This window comes from Neofelis nebulosa, chromosome 3 (assembly GCF_028018385.1).
Source record: "Neofelis nebulosa isolate mNeoNeb1 chromosome 3, mNeoNeb1.pri, whole genome shotgun sequence".
NCBI classification, from domain to species: domain Eukaryota; kingdom Metazoa; phylum Chordata; class Mammalia; order Carnivora; family Felidae; genus Neofelis; species Neofelis nebulosa.
In genome coordinates this window covers 173,229,919-173,247,885 of record NC_080784.1, presented here as the reverse complement: position 1 = coordinate 173,247,885, position 17,967 = coordinate 173,229,919, and the positions used below count along the sequence as shown (strand labels likewise).

The 17,967-nt window shown below is 43.3% G+C and overlaps 1 protein-coding gene across 3 annotated transcripts in view; it reads right to left on the bottom strand.

Moving 5' to 3' along the window:
* The window catches only part of RBM47 (RNA binding motif protein 47), a 160,361-nt gene extending 156,547 nt beyond the window's left edge, over positions 1-3,814 (bottom strand). Inside the window, exons 1-2 of one of the 3 annotated variants that reach the window (XM_058722776.1) lie at positions 3,685-3,814; positions 3,379-3,537 (exon numbers count right to left, since the gene is read on the bottom strand). The gene's annotated coding sequence lies outside the window, so the exon portion shown is untranslated. Of the gene's footprint in view, positions 1-2,259; positions 2,815-2,874; positions 3,008-3,378; positions 3,538-3,684 lie in introns of those variants that run through there. The other 2 variants (XM_058722777.1, XM_058722778.1) reach the window with 2 other exon arrangements.
* Between the last annotated feature and the right edge of the window lie 14,153 nt (positions 3,815-17,967).

The following is a 17,967-nucleotide window of genomic DNA, read 5'->3' as shown; positions in this document are numbered from 1 at the left end:
CTTTAATGTTTAGCACACAAATTCTAGATTCAGGCGAAATATATCCTTTTCCTAAATCTAATGAATCCCAGACTTAAGCCCTCTTCAGAGTGAGTTTTTTCCTAGAATTATGCATCCTCTGGGAAAACCTGATCACAATTTCACTTGAACCCCAGTCCAATTATAAGATCTCTGTCCTCCTACCAGCACCCCTACATCTATTCCTCTGCCTATTCCTAAACAATCAGAAGACACTAGAAATGCAGAGGCAGAATCCTATCTGAAACAAGCAAATACTTTCCTATAGCAGCCAAAACTCAATCATTTGGGACATGATTTACTTTTAATCTTCAGATCAAGAGTAGGATTTGGAAAGCAAAGGTATTTTGTAAAAAAAATAATAATAATAATTTCTTCTACTTTAACCTTCTAATCTTTGTTTAGATTACCTAGAGCAAGTTCCATTACTAACAAACCAAAGAGAACAGTCTAATCTAAATGTTCTTATCATGTGAGGTGAAAAAAATGTGAGTAGTCTTAAACATTAGTTACAGCAAGTATCTAGGACATGTGTCCAGAAGCACAGTTTTGTTGCTTTCTATCTCGAGTCTATCTTCAGTGTCACCAACTGTTTTGGGTGGAATCCTTTCAAAATTTAACCTAGAGCAGCAAGCGCAGTTGGGAATCAAAAACAAATATGTTGACTATTAAAACTATAGAGATTGGAATATAATGACGGTGCCAGATTTTCAATCCTACAAGCTTCAGAAAACTCAGTAACCAAGAGGAAGCCAAAATATCCTCAAAATTTGATTATTTTCAGCATACGTTCAAAAAGACCCTCGAACAGATGAATTTAAGAGTAGCCTCGTCAGGTAAAGAAGTATGACAGGTAGGCTAGCTACGCTTTGTTTTTGTCAGGTTATTTCTTCATTTAACAAATACTGAACATTAATAATGAAGCTAGACTTTTGTGAAATTTCTGATTCCTCATTCTCTCGGTACGCAGTTATTAAGACAAAGAGGCCAACGGTATGTGTTATCAGAACAGGGTGAATGAAGGATAAGGTAGGCAAGAAAGGATACAAAAACCCCCATTTCTTTCTTTTCCTCCACCTGTTTCCCTTTCAGACTGAGTTGGTTTTGTTTCCCTCTAAGATTTCAGATCATCAGTCTGACAAAGATTATTGTTTAAATTAATGGCAACACAAATTCCTACAAAGTGCTATCTCACTGCCTTGTCTAGAGATTGTGTTTTACGCCACTGACAACCTTTCACCTTTCAGAATCGGCACCTGCAGTTCTCAAACACTCTTGATCTAAGTGCAGTTGTGCTTAAAACTGCGGCAACTTCTTCATGTTTGTGTGGCCAACCCTTTGCTTTCTCTCCCCTGAAAAATGTGTGTGACTCCAGCATTAAAACTTTTAAAGAACTTTGAAAGAAACATTTCTAATCTGCATTCCTGCTAAAGACAACGGAGTGAGTCATTCGGATGCCACCAGAAAGAAATTGCTTGATTTTTCCGTACAAACCAGTATGGCCTGTAAGTACCTTGAAGACACTATCTTTCTATCATTTTGATAAGCCTCAGGAAAGAAGCCACATCCTCAAATGCCTTGGGACAGTATCCAAGAGTGGATGGACTCTTAACTAATTAAAAAATGAATCATTTATTTGCAAAATTCCACGTCATTTATTCTAACTGATTTCCTAAATATCCGGTGACTGGTGATTTGTCGGCTGTCATAATTCATCAGCCCTACACTTTTACGCAGAATGAATTTGTAACTTTAAACAACTAAGCCTCCACTCAGTGCTACCTTTGGAGGTAAACTACTGCAGGAAGGCATTCCCCCCATCCCCGCCCCCCAACCTTAACACTTCAATGAGATAGATGCCTGTCATGAATATTTCCTCAATCGCAAGTTAATCAGATTCTAAAAGTCACCTGTGCCACTGGATGGCCCAATAGTGTGTTTTCAAGGATGAAAAAAAAAAAAAAAACGTTTCTTGTATGAAAAAGTCTTCATCAAAGGTTCCATCAGAGGAAACATGATGGGGCTATATAGGATTTTCTGCTTTTCCTGAAGCTAGCACTTTTAAAATCTTTTTACAAACCGTTTCTTTCCCACTAAATATACCAGGGTTGAAGGGAGAGTGGTACAATGAGAGAGATCAGGGCTGAAGAGAGAAGAAAAAGGGAAAAAAAATTCAAAATTGGGACCCAAATGTAAGATTAAGGGAAGGTAGTTAGAAGGATTGCCAAAAAACCACCTTACCTTTGTTATGTATTTGGAGTCGCCCACTTCAGAAATTAACACCATTCACAGCCCGGTAGCAATTTACACAGCTAGGAAGTAACCTACAACATCTTCTCGGCCTCCCTCTTTTTAATGTAAAACCAAAATAAGGAGTGTCCAGCTACTCCCCACTGCGCCGCTTAAAGCAACAGATCGTTTTAGGCTCAACTCCCAGACTCTGGGAATTCCAGTTTGTCAGAATTTCTTAACCTTGGAAACCTGCGGAGAGAAACTCTCAACGAAGACAACTCCCTAAGCCCCGGCTTCTCACTGTCCCAAACTGCACATTCCAAAGTGGGAAGCAGGAGCGATAACCACAAGGCAGCTCTCGGGGGCTAAATTCCTGGCGGGAGCGAGAGAACTTGAAAGCGCGGCGATTCCACTGGCCGAGCGGCGCCGGGTCCGCACCCGGGGGAGACGAGTGGCCCCGAGAGCCCGGCTGCGTCCGGCGCTGCGCACGGGGAGCGCTCCGTGTCTGCTCTCCGAGCTCTTCCCTGTTCCCTCCTCCCTCCTCCCGCAGCCCTCCCCCAGCCGAGGCCATTCGCCTCACAGTAGCAAGGTTGTCTCTCGTCTACTCCCTTCCCTTAAACTCACCAAACCAGATTTTTACTCCCGACACCGGCAACTTCCCGTAAATCTGCACTGAAATTTTATCCTGCTCGCTGAGCCACCGCTGGCTAAAGGCCAGTGCAACATTCCTGTTGTTTTAGGAGCGCAGATACCTTTGCTGAAGGTTAAAAAAAAAAAAAAAAAAAAAAACTGCCTGGATGGGAGAGATTTGGGGACTCCACCAGACAGATTTCTCCCCGCGCTCAAAAAGTCACATCCAAGTCAGACACCCAGAAACGGCCCCACAAGTGGCACCTGCTCCACCTGAGGACATGTGTCCTCAGACGTCTGGCCCCCTTCGGGTTGTTCAGAGAAATCAAGCAGAACCATGTTTGAGGAATAAGGAACCTGCTGCTGAATCACGAGCCGAACAGTACCACCCCACCCCCGTTCTTCCCCCTGGTACAAAAAGTCGTTTAACCAGGTAGGATCACAGCGAGCCCCGCGGCGGGCCTAAAGGAAGGGGGGGACCTCCCAGAGTGTCCTTACCTGAGGCACAGCACCGCTTGGACGCGCGCAGGAAGGAACGTCACGCGGACGAAACCCTGACCTTTGCCGGGGCCTTCGCAGCAGGGCCTGGGGCCTGGGCGCTGCTCGTTCAGAAGTGGCTCATTTTAATGCGCTCTGACCTAAAGTTACAGCTGGTTTCTAGAAAGGGAACAAAAAACACTGCATTTAAAAACAGCAGCCAAGCCCTCCCTTAACCTTGCCTGATCTCTGGGGAGTTGGCTCTAACCCCCACCTCATCCCCATCCCAAAGAAACCCGCAATCTGTGCCCCACCCCTTCGCATTACCTGTTTATACAAGAGTTAAGGAGCCTCACGCATTTCAATAGAGCGCTAAGCCTGTTTGTAGGCGCGTAACCGGCCAACAGGAATCGAATTCTGTGACTAAACAAACTAGAAGAGGAAGCAGGCACCACCAGGAACCTAAAACGGAGTTGTGATTTCGGGTTGCAGTGTCACCAACTGAGAAAAAAAAAAAAAAAAAAGGACTGTTTGTCATTGGGCTATTTTAGTGAAAGACTAGTCCAAAAAAAGGAGGGTTTTTTTGCTGGTTAAATGAGTTAATACATAGAAGAGCTTAGAACAGTGCCTGGCACATATTTAGCAGCTATTAGCAGTAGTACTGGTAGTAGTTTTTGTACTATGGATTTTTTCAAGGGCATAATCAGAGTTAGAAGTTGGCTCTAGACGCAGCCCTGCTATTTGCTACCTGTAGGGCCATGAGCAGGGTTTTTTTTAAACTTCTCCCAGCTTCTGGAAGATTCCAGTGACGAGATTTTTGCTCACAGTTTACATTGTAGACAGTCTTGCATACATTGGAAAGTAAAGTTCCTGTAAAGGAGTGTCCAACTGATTTTCATCTCACTTAAAAGTTGCAAGATTGACAAAACACATGGAGATAAATTGGCCTGTGCATTCTGTGAAGTTCACTAGTAGAAAACTCAGGACCAGCAATCAACCCTAGATGTGTGCTTCATTCTAATTTGAATTTAGGCCCTTGATTTGCTGTCTGACCCTGGGAAAGTTACTTACCCTATTCAGTTAGAAGCTGCTGCTGGCCAAATAATAGTCTTTGCTATTTGAAAAACAGTGTGAAATAGGGGGAAATAATTTTTACACTCCTCATAAATATTAAAAGGGGATTACTGGAGGCTAAAAAATGTGATCAGTGCCAACAGGACACCCTTTTTCCTCCACTTAGCTTCACCTTGAAAGAAAGAAATCACAATCCCTTTTACATTCATGAGGCCCTTTGTACTTTACCAAACACTTTCACCCACTTCATCTTATCTGATCTTACAAATCAATCCTGTGAGCTACTTTATCCCCATTTTGCAGATGAAGACACTCAGGTCAATTAGTTCCAGGTTTCACTGCCTAATGAGGCAGGGACTCGTTCCCAGTTCTAGTTAAATCTGAAAGCAGCATTTGCCGCCTTTAGGAAAAATGATTCCAAAAACCAGCAAAGAATTCTGAAACATTTTAGATCCCTTTGGGATTTTTATCTTCCCTATGGGGTAAGATTTAACTCCGATCAATTAAACATTTTCTGGGTCATAGGGGAACCTGTGTGGCTCAGTTGGTTAAGCATCTGACTTCGGCTCAGGCCATGATCTCACAGTTTGTGGTTCAAGCCCTGCATCGGGCTCTGTGCTGACAGCTCAGAGCCTGGAGCCTGCTTCGGATTCTGTGTCTCCCCCATCGCTGTCTGCCCTTCCCCCGCTTTCTCTCTCTTCTTTCTCTCTCTCTCAAAAATAAATAAACATTAACAAATTTTTTTAACATTTTCTGGGTTTAGGTTTATTCCCTGTCAATACAGGTGAGAATGAACTATCAACAGCAGGCAGTGAGACTACTCCAGGGTTCTCTTACCGTATCTAAGGGTTGATGCGGCCAGGCATGAACAAGGGCTCCAAAACCTTAATATAATATAAAAACTCCAGCTCTACATTAGCCTGGATTTTTTCTTTTCTTTTCCAGAAGTATCTGGAATGTGGTCTCAAGAACCTTTCACTGTTAGGGATGCTTTGAGTTAAAGGATTCAAGAGAGGATATTCTCAGGCTTACTGATTTTTCCACCTGAAAACAGGATTTTCCATAGGAAACACTGGGCCAAAGCCTGGGGATTAAGACCAGGAAGAATACCAGTGAGTATGCAAGTGTAGAGATCACGGACTCCAGGTGAACTGGGGCTGGGATCAGAGAAGATGGCTCTTGAGGAGGCACAAGTCCCTGGAAGCAAGTCCTTATGGAGGTCTGAGTCCATTACTTTCTCTAAAATGTAGCCAGGCACTTCTGCTTCTTTCTCAGTTTTGCCCAGTGCCACCCATTAAACGGTTATAATATTTGTTCCTAACTCCTTTGCACTGTCCTCCCCAGGAATATGTGAAAATAAACTAACTTTTTAAGCAGCAGGCCATAACAAAAGAAATATCAGCTTTCTCATCATTTCTTCTTTGTGGCTGAGCCTTGATGCCTGTTATTCTTCTTCTTCTTGTTATTATTATTATTATTTTAATTCTCAGGAAAATCCCATGATCTTAAGGCATTTTAAGTTTGCAGACCCCTGTGCTTTGCTTTCTGCTTCCTTCTTTGCCTTCTGCCTATAAGGCAGTGTGCTAGAGTGAGCACAAACAGCATAGAGTTGGGTATCTCACAGCTGTGAGTTCGAATCCCAGTTTTATCTCAGCTATGTGATGCTAGGCAAATTGCTTAACTGCTCTGAGCTTCACGGTATCTTCATTTATAAAATAACAGCACCTACCTCTCCAGATTTCTTTGAGAGTTAAGTGAGAAATGAAATCTCAGCACAATTCCTGGCACATGGAGGGTACTCAAAAAATGGCATTTCCTTTTGTACCCCCAAAAAACTACTTCACAGCTCACAAAGAATCTTCCTTCCCATATTTAAATCTTAGATCAAATAACACTATTCCAAGACATCCTCGTCAACAGAGGCAAACCGAAGGTGTAATAATAGCCACTCATCCCCATTGCCCCTCCAGTGATGCATTACCATCTTTGACTGTCACAACCGCATGAGATTAGTATGAGTAAAGTACAAATCATTTGTATTGCCCTATTGCTCAGATTAGGAAACTGGGGGTCTTTTTTTCTTTTTTTAATGTTTATTTTTGAGAGAGAGAGAGAGAGAGAGAGACAGAGACAGAGACCGGGCAGGGGAAGGGCAGACACACACACACACACACACACACACACAGAATCTGAAGCAGGCTCCAGGCTCTGAACTTTTCAGCACAGAGCCTCACGTGGGGCTCGAACTCACCAACTACAAGATCATGACCTCAGCCGAAATCAGATGCCCAACCGACTGAGCCACCCAGGCGCCCCAGGAAACTGAGGTTCTTAAGAGTTGTTTCAAGCTACTAGCAAGTAGCAGAGTTAGGACTTTTACTGCTTTTTACTATTCCCTACCACTAGAATTCTGATTAAATTATTCTTATACCCAGTTAGGGAGCAGAATCAAGAAGTTCCAGAAGACGGTTTTAGCTCACAGTTATGGGGAGAGGGCCAGGAGATTCTAACCAGAGGTCCTGGACACTTCCCATTTTGGAGGCATGGAAACCCATAATGAATCCCATCAAAGATCTGTGCCCTATGAAAGTGAAATATGCTGACCCTACAGACTCCAATTCTGTGAGACACCGAAGGGCAGCAACATGAACAGGTTGGGCTTGAAGTCTGTGAGATCAAAGTTTGTGTCCTGGCAGTTATGTGCTCCTGGGCAAGTTACTTGTGTCCCTAAGCCTCAGGTTGCTGCTGATGGCAATACCTAACTATAGGGCCATCTTGAGGATTACATGAGATCATACACATAAAAGCACAGGGCTGAACAACACTCTTCAGTTTCCAATATGTGTTTCTTTTGTTTTATGTTTATTTATTTATTTTGAGAGAGAGGGCAAGCGAGTGGGAGAGAGAGAGAGAGAGAGAGAATCCCTAGCAGGCTCCCTAGCAGGCTGTGAGCCACAAAGCCCGAGGCGGGGTTCAATCTCACAAACTGTGAGATCATGACCTGAGTCAAAATCAAGAGTCGGACACTTAACCAACTGAGCTATCCAGGCGCCGCTCAATATGTGTTTCTTAAAGACTGAAGACTGTACTAACACAGTACAGGTGAGGCCTAAATAATGCATGGAATAAATAAATGCAAAGAGCTTAGAATAAGCATGTAGTGATTGCTGTTTAAGTCTTTGCTGTTATTGCTATTATTATTATTTCTTCACAAAGCAATTCCTTGGGACCATTGTGAGGTCATAGTAAGGAATTGACTTTTTGGGAGAGAGAAGCTTCTGTTATCTCTTTCTTGTAAGAGCTGACCTTCTAGGTACCCTCTTACAGTATGAAAAAGGGTAATATCTTCTCAATGGTTTTACTTTCTGTTTCCTTCATTTTCCCTAATTTTACCTGAAACAGGAAAATTATTGCCAGATGGGATAAAGTCACCAACCTGAACCCAAACTTTCTATGGGCTGCTGATAGTTTACCCAACAGAAATTATTCAGAAAATAAACCCTCTTTTGATCCAGAACATGCAAGTCGACCCGGAGAGATCTCTCATGCCTGCAGTCTCCTTACCCTCTCCTTGCCTCGTGTGGTGGCCACTGGCTACCTCACAGAAGACTGTTGAGTCTTTTCTTTGATTTTTATATCAAATCCACACTGGATCCTGGGCACTCTTCAATGCAAATGATTTGGCCTAGCCACTAAGTATAGAACACAGTCGTCAGCTTGTAGGTCAAAGGATGAGAGAGGGCCACTGAGAACTCGGTCAGAAGAGCATCTGGCTTCGTGGTTTCCATGCCACACTACGGGAGGGCCCCTAACTGAATTTTAAAAATGTACTGAGTTCACAAAAAAGGGAATTAAGTATAGCAGGGGTTCACTCCACACATTAATCTTGGAAGCCAAATCCTTCATTTTGAGAAAGACCTTCAATACAAGGAGCCCCTTGACCTTCGTCCTTCCTGCACAAATAGCTCTGCCAGAGCGGGCCGCCTGCTTAGAAGGAAGGTTTTCCCCGCCCCCACCTGCCCGCTGTGATGGAAGGAACACTGATGTAAATTATAGGCCCTTAAAGGCCCACTCGAGACCAAGACATGATTTTGTTATGGCAACAGATGCTGTTAATTCCTTTATATCCCTTTAAGACGTATTCCCCACCAGAGACCTTTAGACTTCTTTTTATTTTATCATGGGAAACAGCCTCCCACAAGAAGCTCAGTCATTCAGCAATAACTTAGCAGAAAAGATTGTCAACATAAAATTACTAACAGTTAGTAAGTGCTTACAAGCGTATTTGCCAGCACTTTCCATGTATTAACTATTTAATCCTCACAAGGACTCCATGACATAAAGACGGTTGTTAGGCCCACTTCGTAGATGAAGAGACCAACCCACAAAACAGGTATGAGATCCTGCTGAAATCCCACCACAAGACAGCGGCAGAGCCTGTGACTCTCACCATTACATTCTATGGCCTCGCAAAAGATTCTATATATGTCTATGATGATCATATTCTATATGCGTGCATTCTGGTAGTGGTAGTCCCAGCCTAAAGACAGCGCCTGGCACAAGGTAGGCACTCAAGAAGCGTTTCTTGAATGAATGGGTAATGTGAATATACATTTGAAGGTTATCATCAATATTTAGAAGTGGATGTATGTCAAAAGAGGTAGGGTTTAACTCATCTAGAATCTGAGATTTAGGGTCATATTAGAGAGTGGATGCAAGGAAGTTTTCAAAAACATGATTAGGGACGCCTGGCTGCCTTAGTTGGTAGAGCGTGCAATTCTTGATGTCAGGATTGTGAGTTCAAGCCCCACATTGGGCATGGAGCCTACTTAAAAAAATAAATGTGTATATATATATGTAGTTATATAGTTATATATGCACTATATATAACTGTAATTATATATATACACATATATATACATATATATGTATATATAAAGTTTTAATTTGACATATACTGTAGGGGATGAGTATTTTATGGGACAGAATTAATTGCAGGTGTGGCTAAATTTACTGACCGTAAAAGCCACATAAAAATAAAATGAATATTCTTCCCTCTGTTTCTATTGTTTCTCTGCTTGGAATACCCCTATATATCCATCCATTCATCCACCCATCACCAGTATAAGCATGTAATTAAGAACACAGTCTGGGAGTGCGCCTGGGTGGTTCAGTCAGGTAAGCATCTGACTTCAACTCAGGTCATGATCTCATGGTTTCTTGAGGTCGAGCATCGTGTCAGGCAAAATTAAAAAAAAAGAAAGAACACAGTCTGAGGGTGCCTGTGTGGCTCAATCAATTAAGTGTCTGACTCTTGATTTTGGCTCAGGTTATGATCTCACAGTTTGTGAGATCAAGTCCCACATCAGGCTCTGTGCTGACAGTGTGGAGACTGCTGGAGATTCTCTTTCTCCCTCTTTCTCTGACCCTCCTCTGCTCTTGTGCTAAATAAATAAATAAATAAATAAATAAATAAATAAATAAATAAAAGAACACGGTCTGGAACCTGATGCCTGAGTCTGAATCCTGTTTCTGCCACTTACTTTGTGACTGTGGGCAAACAACTTGACTGTTCAGAGGCTTAATACCCCTCATCAGTGCTCACCTCATTAGAAGTGTTTGGAAGATCCATATGTTACTGCAAATGGGGTGCTGGAAACAGCCCCATATCAGTATTCTGTTACAATTATTCATCCAACCATCCATCCATTGTTTTATCTAACAAATATTTATCAAGTATCTACTATGTGTCAGGTTCTGTGTGTCCAGCTAAATATAGAATAATAAATGAGATATGGTCCTTATCTTCAAGGAACTAATATTTCATAGCAACAGGTAAGGCCACCAGCTGATGGCCTTACCATGTGTGAGCCCAGGGAGTTAGTGGCAGTCTCACTTAGACTTGTTCAACGAGTATTTACTGAGCATCTACCAAGAGTCATGCACCTGAGACACATAGACGAATAAAAACATGGTCCACTCCCTTGCACTGGAAAGAGAGATATGTATATAACTATATGAAATACAAAGGGAGGAGGGCAATAGAGGTGTATGCAAAATACCAGGAAGAACCCATTATTTCTGTGTGTGGAGGAGGAGAGTAAGGGCAACTTCCTAGACATGGTAACATTTGAATTAAAAATAAGAAAATGAAGGGGAACTTCATGAACAACGGTAAGACAGGGGAGGGGTGGTGAAAACATTTAGCATCTGGTGTGACAGAAGCCTGGAGGTGCAGTGAGGTGGCAGGAGTTACAGCTGGCAAGGAGGGTTGGGGCCAGATGGCTAAGAGACATGAAAGGAGGGGCACCTGGCTGGCTCAGTCAGTGGAGCATGGGACTCTTGATCTCAGGGTTGTGAGCTCAAGTCCCATTTGAATGCAAAGATTACTTAAAAAAGCAAATCTTTAAAAAAGAGAGAGAGAGAGAGAGAGAGAGACTCAACAGGAAAATGGCCTTTATTATGAGTGACAAGATTTTGAGCAGGAAATGGACATGATCACCATGTCCACAGAGGATGGATTGAAGGGGGGACAACTTGAAAACAGAGAGACTAGTAATGAGAAAATTGCAATAGTTCAGGTAGGAGATGACAAGGTCCGTAGGGCAATGGTTGTTCAAGAGATATTGGATGTGGTGTATATGGTGGATTATCTCATTTCACTCTCTTTCCAGTATATGCCTTCCTGTACTGAGAGGCTAGGAAACTAAAGTTGTATTTCCCAGACTCCTTTGCAGTTAAAGTTCCAAATGGAATGTGAGGTCTGACAAACAGATCCATTTGTGCAAGATTTGAAAGGTGGAAGTGAGGAAGAGGCCAATTCACAGCAAGCACAGTCATAAACATGTGAAGTGTTCTTGTGGCAACATCCCAGGGTGCCATTCTAGCTTTGTAGCTAGAGCACACAGCACAGGATACAGGCACTATTTTTGCTGGTATGGAACTAGCAGACATAGCATGGCTCTGTTGCAAACATGGCAGTGGTAGCTTTCTGATCCCACATTGCAACAAAATTGGTGTGTCCCTGAACTCAACAGTGTCAGTGGTGGTCTTCTGATTCCCCACCTTCCTGATTGTGGCACATGCAGTAGTTTCCCTGGCAGGTCAGTTCTGCAGTGTTCCTGTGGAAGTCCTACCTCAAGGTCCAGCTGAGTGCCTACTCTTCCAACAATTGTGTAAGCACTTAATTGCATATATTAAATCCCTTTCTGCTTAAAACAGCCAGAGTGTTTTGACTGCCGTTGACCCTGCTGATTTGTTGAGTAAATGGAACTGAAAGAATCTGATGACCTATTAAATGTGGTAAGGAAGAAGGGAGTGGATGGCAGTGAGAGGGAGACAGGAAGCAACAACTTCCAAGGTTTCTAGCTTCATGTTGCCATCAATCAAAATAGGGATTTGTGGGGAGAGTTGGAGATCTGCAGGTAGGAGAGTGGGCCATCTCACAAATTGACTAGAACAGATGCTCCACAGAATCCAGCTATGGGGCAGACAGTTGAAACCAGGTCATTACTGACTGCATTAATAGGGGAGTGGAAGGAGATTGAATTTCAGAACCTAAGTGGATGTTTACTACAATGCATCACTGACCCACACCTTCAAGTTCAATTCTTTTTTTTTTTTTCAAGTTCAATTCTTGAATGAAGAGTCATATAAAATACCAATGGTGGAGTTAGTGAAATTCATACACGTACCTATCTGTCCCTAGCAGCATTTTCTCTCTTATGGTTTACTATTCAGAAAGCTCTCTTCTTGGCAGTATCTCCTTTCTTAACTTTGGTAAGACAAGTAAACTTTTTCTTTCTAGAATGGTAAGTACCAATATAGTCTACCAATATCTTTCTTTCGGGGCCTAATTGACACAGTATTGCTCAGATGAAATCACATTCTAACCTCAACCCATTACTTTGGCAATGACAACCAGCCCATGAGATAGTGACCCATATTATTCCTCCATTCATATTAAGTATTTCATTGTGGTTTTTTTACAACAAATCTGGACAAGTAGTAAGATTTTTTTTAGCAGCTGATTCCATTTATACATATATATATATATATTTATTTATTTATTTTTATTATAGGTTTTTTTTTTTTTAAGTTTATTTATTTTGAGAGAGAGAGAATGTGAGCAGGGGAGGGGCAGAGAAAGAAGGAGAGAGAGAATCCCAAGTAGGCTCCGTGCTGTCAGTGCAGGGCCTGATGCAGGACTCAAACTCACGAACCGTGAAATCATGACCTGAGCTGAAATGGAGAGTCAGTGTCTTATCCATCTGAGCCACCCAGGCGCCCCTGATTCCATTCTCTTTAGCACAGTGGCCATGTTTCCAAGGTTGTAGGTAGTAGAAATGTAAATGGACCTCAGCTCAACTCCTTTGAACTCTTTGGAAAAATAACAGCATGACACTGCAAATTTGAGGTGGGAACATATGTGTTCTGTTTTTAAAATAAAATGCAGGGATTTACACAATTGTCATTAATGCGAGCCTAAGTGAATATGTTTCTTAATGGACACAAGGTTTGGAAAGTAGAAACTTGAGCAATGTGTTATAAATATTAGCACCCACTTTTTTTTAAACAAAAAAAGACCCCTGGTAAGACTTCAAGATGCATTTGAACGTGTCTTTATTTTAACAATTGTGACATTTAGTTATGGTTAATTAAATGCAAATATTTCTGTTCTTATTAGATTGGCAGTCCCCTCCTTGGGATGTAGAAACTATCTTGTTGAGCTGTGTTGTCCAGGTCTGAGTAGAGGTCCTCACAGTAGGCACTCAAGGAATACTTGATGAGGGATTGAAGGAAGTTTCCAAACTGGGAATCAAGGGACAATGTTTCAGTACTGGCTCTGCTTCAGTTTCCTCAGCTATGAAATGAGCTTTCAGGTCATAGGTTCTATTACTTCTTCAAAGGGCTTATTACCCATAAAATATTTTTGGGATCCTTAGTGGAAAAAGATACAGAATTTTCTTTCCTAAAATGTTTGAAGTACAGCCCTTTAATGAATGTATTTTGTTCGTACTTACAGCAAGGGGGTGGACTGAATGTGACCTCTAGAGGTTCTTTGTGAATTCTGTGATGGTGCGATCCTATTAATTCTCCTCTACCTTAAGATCTGGGTCAGAATCACTGGGTGCAGAGTGCCATTCCAGAAATGATTTTGGCTACTGAATTCTTTCTGTTTTCCTCTTGTTTACCATTAGGATACTTCCCTTTTCCGTGGGGATTTTCTGAAAAGGTCACACAGCCACTTCAGAAAACTATCCTCCTGTTGAATGACAATGATAGCCTCTTTCTCTGGTTGGCAACCAGAAGCCACTGCTGTCAGATGTAGGCAGAAAGCAGGGCCTACACCACTTAGTTGGCCAAAGTCAGAGGGAAAGTCCAGCCTCCTGCGATGATACTGGGACTGCGGCAAAATGTCTTCCGTGGAAGTGACAATTAGACAAAGTTCCACCAAGGCCTTGATGGAGCAGCAAAGATTAGAAGGAAGCATCTTCTGTGACCAGCTCTGGGTTTATAGGGAAGGAGTTCCAAAATACTCCAGAACACTGCGTTAGCACCACCTTTCCGGTCTACTTCCTGAATACATGCAAGAGATAATCTGGCGCCTTTGGGACCCAAGACAATCCTGCTACAAGCACAGTGAATGGCTCTGGGTAGAGCTATGAATATAAAGCAACCCGGTCGTCCATCAATCAAATACTTTGAGTCTTTGCCATATAGACCTGCACTCGCTGTTGGGCTCAAGATAGTAAAGAAATCACAACCCATAGGCCGAGGGTCTGGTTGTGTAAGCATAGACATATACAGCTAGTCATTACAATAGCATAAGGTCCCTGCTTTGCCTGGGAACACAGAAAAGGGAACAATTTATTCATATCCCTGTAAGTGCTGCAGACTCATCTGCCTATGTGCTGGCAGGGCTGTGTCTGTGTGACTCTGTCTTCTCATACCCAACCTGTCCTGCTGACGGGGCACGTGGCTCATCTGTCAGAGCTTCTGCTGCCCAGATCCCTCAGTGACTCCCATCCCCTATTAAAGAAAGATCCAGAGGCGCCTGGGTGGCTCAGTCGGTTAAGCGCCCGACTTGGACTCAGGTCATGATCTCACGGTTTGTAAGTTCGAGCCCCCCATCGGGCTCCGTGTTGTCAGTTCGGAGCCTGGAGCCTGCTTCAGAGTCTGTGTCTCCCTCTCTTTCTGCTCCTCCTATGCTCATGTTCTTTGTCTCTCAAAAATAAATAAACATTTAAAAAATTAAAAAAAGAAAAGATCCACCCCCCCATCCCCCCACCCCCCTACCCCCCCCACCCCCCGCCAGCAAGGTATACAATTTGACTCCCACTTTCCTTTTCAGTTTTATCTCTTCACTGAATGGTCTATAACGCATGATGCTCTTTCCATATGCCTTTGGTCTCCTATGGCAGATGCTATGGGGACCTCACCCACATCAGGCCATATTTACCTGTCGATAAAAAGTTGCTGCAAATACCAGCATCTCTCATTCTGTAGCTTTTCCTTGATTGTGGGAACACCCTAGACAGGGCAAGCAGGACCTATTCCTGGAAACCTTTCCCTCCATCTCAGTTTCTTTGCTTTCCTGTTTTTTTTTTTTTAAGTTTATTTATATATTTTTGAGAGAGAGTGTGTGTGTGAGTGGGGGGAGGGGCAGAGAGAGAGGGAGATAGAAAATCCCAAGCAGGCTCCAAGTTCTCAGCACAGAGCCCAACGTGGGGCTGAAACTCATGAACTGTGACATCATGACTTGAGCTGAAATCAAGAGTCAGACGCTTAACCGACTGAGCCACCCAGTCGCCCCTCAGCTTCTTTGCCTTCTGTTGTGATAACTCTGCTTTACACTACGCTGAATTCCAGAGCTGCCCAAAAGGGATTGAGCTCTAGCTCTCCACAATGGCAACTGTCCTGATAACATACCTCCCTTCTATCCCTTGTTGCATTCCCCATTCCCCTATTGCTGTTTCCTGGAATCATCTCCCAGATTAGCTATTGTATTCAAGTCCTTGTCTGCAGGCCTACCTCTGAAAGGATGGATACCAAACAGTGTCTTCAGTCTTTCCCCATCTCGACCCTTAAGCCACATGTCTGCAGTTGGTTGAGCTCCTCCTCTTCAAGGTCCTGCTGGACAGTCACCTCCTCTGTGATGCCATTTCCTTCCACCACTTTCCACCACCTACAGGGTGAGGGCCTCCTTCCCCTGAGATCCTTGGTCCTTTACACAGACGTCTCTTATGATTTGCATCATGCGGCCTTGTAATTCTGTGTAGGCATATTTGACTTTGCTCACCAGGAACCACACTTCCTTCTTAGTCAACTCAGGCCCTAGCAGAGTGATTTATCCAGAGAAGAAGCCCAACAAATATCTGATGAATGAATACATGACCCATGTGCTGTGGGTTCCTGGCTATAATCCTTGTGTACACAGCAAGAAGTTGGAAGCCATGTTCCTGACCCAGCACTCCTGGGTAAGGGGGAATAATTGCCTTGAGAAGAGGTTAGGAAACCTTTCCTTAACCCTCCCAGGTACTTACTCTGGTTATGATCTTATTGCAAAGAAGGGGCTCCCAGTCCATGCTGGGCGAGTCTCCAGGCAGACTTGCCCAGGGCATTAGGAATCTATGGAGCAAATTCCAAGGGTGTGAAAAACCAGTGACTGAGGGGCCTGAAGGCTGGTGCGATGGCCACATAAAAATTGCTGCAGATAAGCCCGGGGCAACTCAAAGATGCCATCAGTCCCTAAGAAAGCTGCTATCTTTGTAGTTTTTATCACAGGGTAAAAGCCAGCCCTGCAGTAAGCTGGGGGCTCCCAAAAGGAGATATAATCCCAGAGAGGAATCCCAAACTGTTGGATGAGCAGATAGCTGGTCTTTGGGGAAGGCTGGTTTCAGCTGATTTTCTATGCTTGGCCAGCAGTGTTATTTTAAAATCTCACTGCCAAGGAAGACCTGACCCCTCCGAAGAACCAGGCCTAGCAGGGATAGAAGGCGCGGGCTGATCCCCTATGATGTTAGACTTCAAACAAACAAACAAACACAAATTCCAGAGCCACAAGAAGGAAAGTTGGTCTTCCCTGCTGAGCAGAAATGGAAATGAACTAAGCATCCTGAAGTGTAAGAAATGGGAGTTGGCACAGGAAAATGAATCCATCCACCATGTTGTATGTGGAAATCAGGAAAGAACCAAGGAGGATTTGAAGAGGAGGAGAAGGGGGCAATAATGAGCAAAGGGCCGTAGAGGACTCAGTAAGCAAGGAAGGAAGGGGTGTCAGCAGTGCTTAAGGGTTGTCATGTGCCAGGCAGGTAGCACATATTTATTTTTCACATCAGAGACATTTGACCTGTTATTATATTATGATGATGATTATTACAAACTTGAGCTCCATAGCTTTGAGCTATTACTGTTGCCAGTCTGCAGATGGACAAACAGAAGCTCAGAGAAGTTAAGTGACTTGCTCAAGGTCTCACAAATGGTAAGGAATGAAATCTAGGTTTAAACGCCAAGAAGTGTTTAAAATAATTCCTACCCAGGGGCCCCCCCGGTGGCTCAGTGGATTAAGCATCCGACTTCAGCTCAGGTCATGATCTCCCCATTCTTGGGTTCGAGCCCTGTGTTGGGGTCCATGCTAATGGCTCAGAGCCTGGAGCCTGCTTCGGATTCTGTGTCTCCCTCTCTCTCTGCCCTTACCCCGCTTGTGCTCTGTCTCTCTCTCCCTCTGTGTCTCTCAAAAATGAATAAACGTTAAAAAAAAAAACAATGAAAAATAATAATTTCTATCCAGTTCAAACCCCTGATGACCATTGCTGTTTGGTTTAGGTCATTGTGGTCAAAATTGTCAGGAACCATAACTCAAAATGGTGTGCCTCGTTCGTGAATGTGTAAATTCACTGCCTCTGGGTTCATTGCGAGGTAGGCACTATGACTGTGGGAGAAAGAAGGGAAAGGATCTTTTAGAGGATTGAGTTTAAAGAGGCCTAACTTCTGGAAACCCTCCAAATTTGGGTTTAGCAGTGTGCTTGGCTTAAAAAGAAAGGAAGGAAGGAAGGAAGGAAGAAGGAAGGGAAAGAGGGAGGGAGAGAGGGAGGGAGGGTGGGAGGGAAAGGAGGAGGGAAGGAGAGTGGGAGGGAGGGAGGGAAGGAGGCAGGCTACAAGTATAGGATTAATTTTCACGCTTCCTAACATTGGTCAGGACCATAGGGAGACAGAAACACCACAGGATTGGCAAGTGCTGTCCTACTTTCAATTCAGCCCCAAGCAGGAAGGCTTAGGTTTGTCACGAGAAAGCCTCTTGTTACACCCTAAGACCAGAACAAAACCTTTGGGAGGAGACTCTCATCTTGACAGCATGATTTCCAAAGAAACCTAGTTAGTCTTATGACTGTGATGTCTCAAGTGTCACAATTGTGTAACCTGCTGATTTTTAAAATGATCCTGGAGTCTATCATATGGGATTATGCAAATAACATACATTAGTTGAGTAAAAGGTTAGAGGAGAGAGAACTCTCCTTGAAGAGCAAAATGAAG